General features: G+C 38.6%; 2 non-coding genes across 2 annotated transcripts; one reads left to right on the top strand and one right to left on the bottom strand.

Moving 5' to 3' along the window:
- Positions 1-306: 306 nt before the first annotated feature.
- Positions 307-378, bottom strand: Trnat-ugu. The gene has a single exon. It is a non-coding gene; the product is annotated as a tRNA-Thr (tRNA).
- A 6,935-nt stretch (positions 379-7,313) lies between these two features.
- Trnat-ugu lies at positions 7,314-7,385 on the top strand. Its single transcript has one exon. It is a non-coding gene; the product is annotated as a tRNA-Thr (tRNA).
- Positions 7,386-11,688: the final 4,303 nt, after the last annotated feature.

Here is an 11,688-nt window from a genome sequence, read left to right on the forward strand (position 1 = left end):
ACAACAATATATACTCTTCCCATTGTTCCTCTTGCCAAGAATGTGAACATTAAAAATTTAAAGATAATTTTTCGATTATTTGTCAAATACTCGTTTATTAAAGAAAAGCTTATTTTATTTAATTAATGAAGAATGTCTTAAAGAAGACAACTCGAATATTTTAAAATATTTTACGCTCAAAAAATAATAATATGTGTCATTACACAAAACACACAGAACCAAAAAAATTTTAAATAATATACTAAACTTCATATCGTTTTTTATTGATTTAAATTAGAAAAAAAAAGAGTAGTCGGATTTATTTTATGCCTCCTGTGAGGATTGAACTCACGACCCCTGGTTTACAAGACCAGTGCTCTGCCACTGAGCTAAAGAGGCCTGAGCTACGCGCTTACCTAATGCCTTATTTGAAAGCACGACGCGCACTCGTCATCGCCAGAAAAAACATGTCGCGCTTTGTGTTCTCGTCGTTATTGTTGTTGTTAATAACCCCCTAAATGTGTGAGAAGTGAGAGCACCAGTTTATCGTTAAAAACAAATGAAATATTATTAATGTCTATTAGCAGCTCCAAGTTATCTTCAATCTAGAATTTGCAGCTGCCTATATCGTTGCTGGCTGTGCTCATTTGTTTAATATGACTAATGAAGACGTGTCTTGAGACAAGTACGTTCTGGGAGAGTGTGTGTGTTCTTAATTGCAGAAAGCAATTTGTTCTGGCGAACTGTTAACAAATGTCAGACGCGTCTCAATTTGTGACGTGGGAAGGGAAATTGTTGTTGTACAAGAACTCGTATGTACATACATACTATGTATGTATAGGTGTGTGGGTAATTGTGTTCGTTGCAAGATACGTATAGTCTAATACATATGTATGTATGTATACTGTTAACATATGTACAAGTATACGTATAATGTTATCTTTGGATCCGCAGTTTTTTATTTGGAGTAAAAAAGAAAAAAAAACGATAACAATTTTTTATGAAACGAACTTTCAGCACAAACAAATTTCTGTTAATTTTACTATTATACACTGTTCTCAAAGTTTAAAAGGTGCGAGTGTGTATAACACACAAAGTATATATATTTGTATATATACATATAATCTTGATCAGTATGACATGACGAGTCGATATAACCATGTCCGTCCGTCTGTATGATAGGAAGAATCTAGGAAGCGAAAGCAGCCTAAGCTTGTGTTCCTGTTTTTTTTTTTTCTGATACGCTTTTTGTAATTGTAATTGAATTATTTTCATTTAATAAATGCAATTTTAAAAGATATTTTTTAACATATATATTGTAGTATGTATGTATTTATTTATTAAGACACATTTTATTGTTCTTTTGGGTAAAAGGTGTTTAAAACACTCGACTCTAACCTTTTTGGAAATCAGATATTTTATACAGAAATTGGTATTTAAAAATAGAAGAAAAGAGATCAAAATTCGCATTGTTTTAATCAAAGCTCCCATCGCCAATGTGAATTCAAATGTAGTATGTAGGTATAGATGTCCTTGTCTGAATAATATTATATATATTTAATATCTTTTTCAAAATGTTAAGCTCTGTTGTAGCTTAAATTCAAAATTCCGACCATCTAGTACTAATTTTAAAAAAATCGAGCCTGCAATACAATGTTCCGTCTGTACATTTTAAATATAGAAGCACAACTTAATTTTGTAATGTAATTATTTTATGTTTATCAGCGTACAATGTTCTTGTTTAACACTGCTATATACATTTAAAAAATCCTTTACAATGTTATTAATGTTGAATATTCAAAATATTTAAGAACTAACTAACTAAAAATATTTTATTAAAAATCCACGTTTTCATGCATAGATGGATAAGGATTTGTTTTACATGCTACCATATTAAACCGTTGTCCTTGAAGGTACAGTTACCGATGCTTTTACATACCCCCGGTCTATAGGTGATTACATGTCTAGATGGGCATATCGTGTTACCAGCGACAGCCCTTTCGAAAGACGAGCGGTATGCAAATGCGCGATTGGTTGGCTTTTGTGCCTGCCTGCTGGCCTGCCTGCCTGTAAAAGGATAAACGCGTAAATTACAGTGTCAACATTACAACGCCCACTTTTGCATTTCCTCTGGTTTTGGGGTGGTGGTGTCCCACTGTGAAAATGCATTATGCAGAACAGCGTAAAGCCTCAATGCGAGATCAAAGCGGGCCAACACAAGGGTGCACCTTTATGGTAATTTGGAAAGTTGTTGAGTCTTAGGATTGCCTCGCCAGACACGTTGTTGACTCGGCGGTGCAGTTACCTGGGTTTTAAAAAAGCGCACATTTAAGAGACAGCTTATACTTCAGGTCCTTGAATTCGCAGGGTTGCTGAATTCGGCCGCAGCTCCTAGACCTGAAGTTGGTGTCTATTTGACAACTGGACACATGTCAGAAGTTAGAATTAGCCATCATCAATCAAAAAGGGTTTGACAACATGCGCCGAAGCAACAATGTAATCATCAGCGCTTACAACAAATCCATGACAAAGCCGACAGCTGCCCCTCTAGTCACTTGTAGCAGCAACACTTCCACCACCATCAGCATCCTCGTCACCGCTTACTGTACCGAACGACTCTCAAAGGATATGCCCGACTTGATTGAGAATTGTCAATAAAATGATCGGACGGACAGACACTCTCCTGTCGCGCTGTCAATGAGCCGTGCCATCGTGTCATTCAAGCACAAAATATTTATCACTCTCAGTGGTGGCAACATGCAGTCCCACTGCCAGTCCGAGGCCTATTCAACGCAGCCAGGACATGTGGCAAGGACACCCCTAATTGCAGATTGCGACTGCACCGCATTGTGCAAATGCATTTCAAATCAGGCTCGCTGCTTGCCTGGCACTGACCCTGCATAATGGTGGGCCGATCCCCTGATATGCAAATTCGTGTGGAATAAATATAGTAGATGGCTGCCTGCCTAACCACCCGTAGCCAGAGCCAGAGCCATAGCCAGAGCCATAGCCACACATTGTGCGCTTCAAGAGCCACTTAATTGCAGTTTATTTTAGATTTTGCCAGCGATTCTCGATTTCGCTAAATTCCATTTAACTTCCGGAGCAATTACGAGGCATTTTGTTGTTGCTGCCTACAAACACAAAAACACACACATGTACATGTACATGTACGTGTACATGTAAGAGTATAGGTATGTGCATTGTCCGTTGCGCAATCCACTTCCGGCGTGTTGCCATCAAGCTAAGCTGCAAGCCATTGTTGTCTGCTCTGAGCATTCATGTCAACCTGAAGTGCACTTTTCATTCCGACGATCCACAAGGCCCAAAACATTCAGAGAGCTATTAATGATCAAATTGAAAACTCATGCAATGGCCAGCAAAATTCCAACGTAGTATTCCAGCAAAGGCTTCCTGCAAAGCCCATTTAAGTCCCCGATCTGCGAGCCGTAACTAAGCAAGACGAATGCCAGACGGGGCTCAGAAATAAAACAACTTGCAAAAATACAATTCAAAAATGTGCTGCCAAACAAGCCAAACTTAATTAAAACATTTATCAAATCGTACATATATACCATGTACGTGCATGTATATAAGTAGTTCCAATATTTTGGCAAAATGTCACTTTTGTGGGTGTTTTTGTCGTTGTCGGATTTTGTAGCTCTTGACATTTTTAAACTGTCATAAATAATTTATAACAATTTACGTTGGTATTATTGGGCTGGAGCAGAAAACAAATGACAAAGGCACGACACTAATGGCCAGAGTCGCTTGTATACTATGGTTTCAAAATGATATTGCCTCGTAGTTATTTCTATGAATTCGTAGACTGTGTGGATTTCTGGCTCTGCCCCCAAACTAGTTTGTTTTGCTCAAGTTGTGGTTTGTCTCCAATCGCGTGAACGGGCAAATTTGATTGTGCTACTTAATTAACTTTAGTGATCGTTTAAATCAATTTGGTCTCAAGTTCATCGCAATGTTGGCATGCCACAACAACAGAAATGTACAGAAACAAATAGAGTGTCGTATTCAAATTATGGGACCTATGGAAATGCCAAAATTTATGATGTTAATGAATTCGAGCAATAATTGTCATGTTGAATTGGAAATATCGCTCCCAGATAAAGCCATCAAACTGGATGGGAACAATACGATTGACTTAAAACAAATACTTAAACTGTAAGGCAAGTATCAGAGACAAAGACACACATACATAAATATGTATATATGTTTTTATAATTTACCTTGATATGGCCTTGATATACTATCAATTGGAAAGGCAAAATGTCTAATTTTATTTGAAAACGGCGATTTATTATTGAAAAACAATATTATAAACGAAATAAAATATCTTTCAATTTAGTTACAACTATTTTATTTACTATTTTCATAAAATTGTCCCCACCTTTTTATATAATCGTTAAATTGTATGTATGTATTAAAGATGAGATCAAGCAGACCAGATACTTCCTTAACTCACTTACTTACTTACCTCTCAAATAATTCACCTTTTTCTGCCCTCAATACTATTTAATCACTTTATGTTTGGTATTGATTTTGAAGCAGTGCGGTAAAAAGTACTAATGAACATTTCAAATAATAGATGACCATCCGCGTAATTATAAGTACGAGTTCTCCCGCCTTCTTGCTTGTTATACTTTGTACGAGCAATCGAAATCTATATCGAAACAACTTTATTTGAAAATAACGAGGAGGGAGGAGCAGTTTACCAGTTTAATTTATTCAACAAATATGAGCCGTCGCCATAGATTAATATGTACAACAAGAACGTTATTACTTCAATTTAAAAGCTACGGCAATTGACAGTTCAAATCAATAGCACAACCTTCTAAAATCAATCCAGCAACATTTTATTTTCTTTTTGTTTGTTAAAGCATACCCTGTAGTTAAAGGGTATCTTAACACACAGCCCCAACAAAGTATACATATATAGCCGACTGATGTATTAGGAAACGAATCAATACGGCCATATATGTGTGAATGCAGAGATCTTGGAAAGCATTAAGGCTAGACTAGAAACACCAAGGTCATATTCATTCATATTCATATTATCATAATGGATAACCTTAAACGAAGTTTTAGCCATAAATGTAATCCTTGCCAGCAGCTGTTTTAGTTGCTGTTGCCTTGGCTCAACTCTGTACTGCCCTGATACCCATTGTTAATATATCCGTTAGTGTTATTCAAACTTTAATGAAGTATAAATTTTGCTTTTCGATTTTAATATAAACAAAGGTCCCCCTCATCCAAATCAGTCTTTATGTTCAACAGTTAGGCATGCCACACATATCTATATGTGCCAGGCACCTGGTTCTATCTGCAGGGACTAATTAAATAATTAAATACTTACAGAAGGGAGTTCAATACCCCACAGGAGCTCTACGCTTCGAATCGTTGCCTGGTCCCCCCCTCAGGCGCTGCATAATTGCCGGAGACTTGTTGTATGCAACAAAGAAAGAAGACCAACAAAGCAATAATTACGAGTGTATTTTCATTGACGCATTGCGTGAAGCTAGCTCTTCAAAATCGGTTCAAATTAATTAAGTGGCCGAAAAAATGAAGAGAAAAATAAAAGCGGCACCAACAATGGAAAGTATTGTACAATTCAAGTGGAAAACAAAAGCTAAAAACCAGGCGGTGCGCGCTCGCATTTTCCCGCAGGCCGATAGAGCATACAAGTAGTGGAAATGGTTGTGCCTGTGTGTGTTTGTGTGTGTGTTTGTGTGTGTGTGTGAAAGGGGGGTTGAATAATAAAACAAAAATCATGTCGTTGCGTTTCGAGTGGTCGGCTCTGCCAGGGCGAGGCGAGGGCAACATTTGGGCCGGCAGCTGCAAGGGCCGCGCATGCGCAATCCAAATCTGTTACACTGCATCCAAATACAGTTACAGCGTCAGCCCACCTGAGATTGACGAGCTGGGCTGGGACACGCGTGTGTGAGGCAGCCTGTAACGAATCGGTCCCTCCTTCCCTTTTTTTATGCAAAGGATAACGAATGTGGCTGCTGACGGATTGACGAACTGCTGTCAGCGCCCAATACTGCAGTGCCCGCTCTTTTTTGTTGTTTTTTTTTTTTTGTTTTTTGATCTGTCAATGCAGGACTAATGGGAAATGCATTCACGCGCTGCAATTTAACACTAAATCAGGCAATTTGCCAGCTTTTCACCCAATTTTTTTTCGATAGGCCTTAATTCGTTAATTTTCTGAGCGAGAGATAAAAAATAAAAAAAAAACGTAAGCCGCTAAGTACTTTTAATGAAGCTGCCAGCTTGGAAATGCCGCCAAATACTTTGCGGTTCAGTTTTAATGCGATTTGCACATAAAACGAATATGAGGCGGGATTGGTAATATGTTCTGGCATCGGAAGAATGACACCATTGCTTGCCACAGCTGTTCATTTCCTTTTTCTTGCCCCTCCGTCGGCACAACCAATTATCGCAGCACGCGCCAGTTGCTTGTCCGTCTGCTGGTGTTGTTGTTGTTGGTTCAAACGCCAAGGTTCGGGCTTACCGTCTGGCAGAGCCTTTATCTGCCGCCTGCTGCGTGTGAATTTCAAAGGCCAATGTGTGCGCCACATGTGCCGGCAATGGCACATCCAGTAATTCAATTGATTGGGAAAATTGACGACCTGAGCATTGGCAAGAGGTTCGGGCTTTTAACCAGGCCGGTTCAAGCGCCATCAACTGAGGCGCAAAGATTGTTGATCTATTTTGCACGCACTGCTGCTTTGAAAACGAAATCGATCTACGTCAGCGGCCAAATGAAATCAACACGCACCGCTGCCAGACAACGAAATGGAAAAGCATAAAATAAAGCGACTTGTGGCAATCAAAATGATGATGTGAAAATGTCTGTTCATCGACCATGTCTTACTGCTTTGCCTCCAAATGTCTACTATATATGCCCGACTACTTATGTATACAAGTATATACGAGTACATGCATTCGGCAAGTGGTTTCACTTACCTGTTCAATTGGCACAGATCCCCATCTGTGGCTGTCTGCACTTTTTCCCCCAGCCCTGGCTCTAATTGTTCTGGGCCACTGAAGCGCGTCTACTCCGAATATCGCGCCCTCACGGCGCGTTGCTCGCCCTTTTTAATGGTGAGTGTGTAATTTTGGAAAATTAATATCCGGTCCCAGACGCTGCACGCGCTGACCTTGCAATGAATGTCTGGCGGCGTTATCTGGGCCTAGTCGAACACAATTGTGTAAACAAATGTTAGCTGCTATCGATGCAGACTGCCAACATCTTCCAGATACAATTGTATCTGTGAGTCGCTGAAGTTACCTACGAAGCCGCCGCTTTAATGTGCGCCTCTTTAGCTCAGTGGCAGAGCACTGGTCTTGTAAACCAGGGGTCGTGAGTTCAATCCTCACAGGAGGCAGTCCAAAAGGGTCAATACAGCGGCAGCGCATCCTCTCCCTTCATTTTTGCGCAACAATTGTTAGATCTGCAGTAAAGGACTGGGTGGGCTACCAGCTCAATAAAAAAACTAATTGGATTCGGATTGTAAAAAATGACTACTGGGCAGCGGAGCGTTACACACTCCACTCATTCATGGTCAACACTTAGTTTTTGCTTTATTTATGATATCTATCTATAACAGCCAACTTTTGCGAGTTTGGAACAACAAAGGAATCTGAAATACACTGCAATACATTAAAGGGATATACATTTTTTCCAAAAAATATGCAAATATTATTTAATATCCTGTAAATACAATATATTTACTTTGGTTTAAGTTCTTAAAGTGAAACTTCTTCCCTGAGGCCCTTTAAAGCTGGATCGGCGACCTTTTCTGGGACGAACTTTATTTTCGTCGTACAGTTCAAACGACAAAATTTAAGAGCAGGCCGCACAGTGATATTTCGTAGTGCTCTGCATGGAAATACCATTGTAGCACCAAGTATGGACCTTATCCGGAAACAAAGGGAAACACTTTTCATTGGACATCATCTTTTGAAGAAATACAGTCCGTGAGGTCTGACGAGTTTCGAGTAGCCATGGACCAAATCCCCATCAAAATGATTTTAATGTTCCTTTTGATTCAGTTTGTAACAAGAAATTATCTTTAAAAATTAACAATTCAGCAAATGAATTCAGAAAACGATAATTGACGCTAGTCTAAATTAAATAAATTTTATTATGTACAAAATAGAATTGTTTTGACTGAGAAGTTTAATGTTTGAAGACTTCAAAGCTAAAGACACTACGCATACATGACAAACTTTAAGATATTTTCGAAAAAACATAATGCCTTTAGTATTTATTAATCGTTCGAAAATTATATAAACTATTTTTTTGAGATAAGACTTTAAACCTATAACTGAGCTCCGACTAAGTCTGACTTAAAAAGTCCAGAAATTAGCAGCACCCATATTCAGCGGAAAGTTCCCAAAATTGTATCTTCAATATATAAAACTTAGTACAACAATTGGAATGTATAGTAAAGCAACACCCCAGATGGATTCCATGGATTTCAGTTAGCTCGTCTACCGCACATAAGCGGAGACACCGGAACACCTTCGCTGTCACTTCCCAGAGAAAGGCATGAGACTCTGATGTAATATATGTAGCTCTCGGGACTCAATCGCTGGCTTATAAAGATCAGCAATGGGCTTTTAAGACGGACGAAGAATTTTCTGTTCAGAACTCATATTTTCGAATTCTTCTTACGTATTATTCTCTCTAATAGACGTTCTACCGGATGCCCCAATATTTTTAATATTTTTAATAATTTTTAATAACACTAAATGATTATAAAAACGATTGATTTTTTAATTGAAGTTAACTAAATGTTATGTCTACTTAGAACTTCGCACAACAACAAAAGTAATTTAGATGACGAATAGATCAGCTTGTCTCTAAATATCTGAATGTTTTTATACCCTGTACCCAAAGGGTACAAGGGTATATTAGTTTTGTGCGAGTGCACATGGAACACACAGAAGGAGGCTTGGTAGACCCCACAAAGTATATATATTCTTGATCAGCATGACAAGCCGAGTCGATATAGCCATGTCCGTCTGTCTGTCCGTCTGTCTGTCTGTCTGAACGCAAGGATCTCCGAAAGTATAAGAGAGAGTATGAGACCGAGAAAGGACGAGTTTGTTCATTTTTTCTGATCCACCCCCCCACTCCCCCCCCCCCTATTAACGATTTTCTATAACTCCCGTAATTCTTGGAATTTTGAACTTAAATTTGATAGTCACATTAGGTTAGTGATTATATATCCGTATACCAAGTTTCATTATGATAGAATGATTGGAAAGAAAGTTATAGCCAAATAACCAGGCCCAATGCACACATACATACATATGTACAAGTACACAAACACGCATAAGGCACGATTCTCATGTAAATGTAAATGTTTGTATGCATGCATGGAATATTTTATATTTAATTTAGTTAATTAATTTAATTAAATTAATTAATTAATTTAATTACTTTTTCGTGGGGTGGTACAGGGTATTTAAGAGTTGAGCCTGCTCGACTTTAGCATTCCTTTCTTGTTTAATTTTCATCAACTACTTCTTGTTTTACGGCTGACTGTGACTTTTTAACCAACTGATTGCAATTAAAGCGAAATGTCTGTTATTTCGATGGATAAAACTATAAGGAATCTATGTACCTATATATGTTTGTATGTGCGTATAATCCTGAGCAAATAGCTTGTAATAACAAACAACTTATTCAAATGAACTCTCCGTTTCTCACATGGGAAATAAATAATAAACAAAATACAAACTAATCTACGAATACTGATTAAATCAAATGTCAAGTTGCTCAAAATTTGGAAACCCAGTATTGTAATCAGACGATATCATATCATAAAGGTACAATTCATAAAGATCGTTAAGTTGTAAATAAACAATGACTTTATTTTTTCTTTAATTCCATTCAATCCGATCTGATGACGTTTTAGTACAATTTTTGAAATCCTTCAATTCTGAACAGAAAATGTTGCTCGTATAGTATTCATTTAAATAAGATGGTCTCTAGGATTATCTTAGATTGTAGCATCGCATTAACGGCCAGTGCGCATTCGCATAAATTACTGTTCTAGATGGCTTGCCTCACTGCTGGTATTAGCTCCTCCATTCCACACTATTCATTGGCCTTTGCCCTCTGTCCACTAAACATGAAAACACGGTCACAAAGTGCCCCTTGAGATTTTTTCTTCATGTGTCGGATTTGGGTTTTTTCTTTTCCTGAAAATTCATTACAAAAAAAAAATTTAAAAAGTGATTTTTCAATGTCTGAGCAGGTAGAGCACTCCATCCACACTTTATGGCGGGATATCCTTGAGGAAGTGGCTTTGTGTTGCACTGACAAACAAAGTTCATATTTTCATTCCGCGCTCCGTGTCTCTTTTGGTCTCTTGGATTCTGTTTCACTCTCTGCCCACGTTATCTCAGATCACCTGTTCAGTCGGCCTATTGTGTCGTCTTTTGTGCGTCTTTTGTTGGAGTTATAGAAAACGAAAGACTCTAGTCACAAACTTGTATGGAAATTGCGCCTTTTATTTGAAAAGACTCTTTCGATTTTGTAATAGCTCTCGCACAGATACACACAGAAATACAATAGAGTTTAGCTAACGGTTATCGCATTGAAAAGCATTTTGCTGTTTTCTAACATTTTTATTACGTATTCTCTCAAAATTGTGATTTATAGGCGCCATCGTTGTCCAATCGAAATCCATGCACATAATAAATATAAAACATTTGGAAAGTGCTTTTTATTTTAGCACTCAAAATGCGTAAGCAAAACCACAATTAGATGCCGTTACCAGTCAATGGCGACAGCAACAACAACATCAACATAAAGAACAACAAACACAAGAGAGGCGCACAGCACTTGAAACTTGCGACCAGCACGTGCTCATTTAGAGCCTGTTTTTAGTGCACATTTGGGTTCATCATTTATCCGCCGCCCTTCTTTTTTCTCTTTTTTTTTTTTTTTTTTTTTTTTGATTTATGCCTTTTAATTCCGATTGCCTGTTTTGGGTGCTGTGCCAATTTTAATGATTTTTAATGGCCAAATGCAATCAACGCGCTTCGCTAGTTGCCAACCCCCTACGCCCTACAACCCGTACACCCTACAAGCACACTTCGTCCAACAAAGGGTTGCGCTGAGGACGTTTTTGTTGTTGCTGTTGTGATCATTTTAATTGACTTTGCGCACGAGTGCGCGTGCACATCCAAAAACAGATCAAGATGAGTGCATTTACGGGTATGTATGAAGGTATGTGTGTACATCTGTATGTATAGGCAGGCAGACATAAATATGGATATGCCAACACCACCACCACCACCACCGCCAACGAAAATAACAAAACCAACTGCCAGTCAATGGGTTTGAAATCAGAGCGATATTGGGCGCGGAAATGTGCGTTTACGATTTGTTGCATGCACAGATCTGGGGCATGGACATCAATAGCGACAGCTGTCAAAATATGCACACGCCTACTTGTACTTCTTCTACTTGAAGACGCAATTGTTGCAGTTGTTGCGCTCAAGTCGTGCCTCAAGACAAAGTTCAATGCACTGCGCAACTCTATTCTGCCCATTCTGTAACATCAAATCCCTCTAATCCGTGTCGTCGTCGCACTCCCGCTCCCGCTCAGACTCTGAGCATTGCGTCTGCGTGACTCCATACGGTAAAACCCACCACCAACTACGACCTTA

The sequence above is a fragment of the Scaptodrosophila lebanonensis genome, unplaced genomic scaffold (assembly GCF_003285725.1).
Source record: "Scaptodrosophila lebanonensis strain 11010-0011.00,11010-0021.00 unplaced genomic scaffold, SlebRS2 tig00000001-arrow-pilon, whole genome shotgun sequence".
In the NCBI taxonomy this organism is placed as follows: Eukaryota; Metazoa; Arthropoda; class Insecta; order Diptera; family Drosophilidae; genus Scaptodrosophila; species Scaptodrosophila lebanonensis.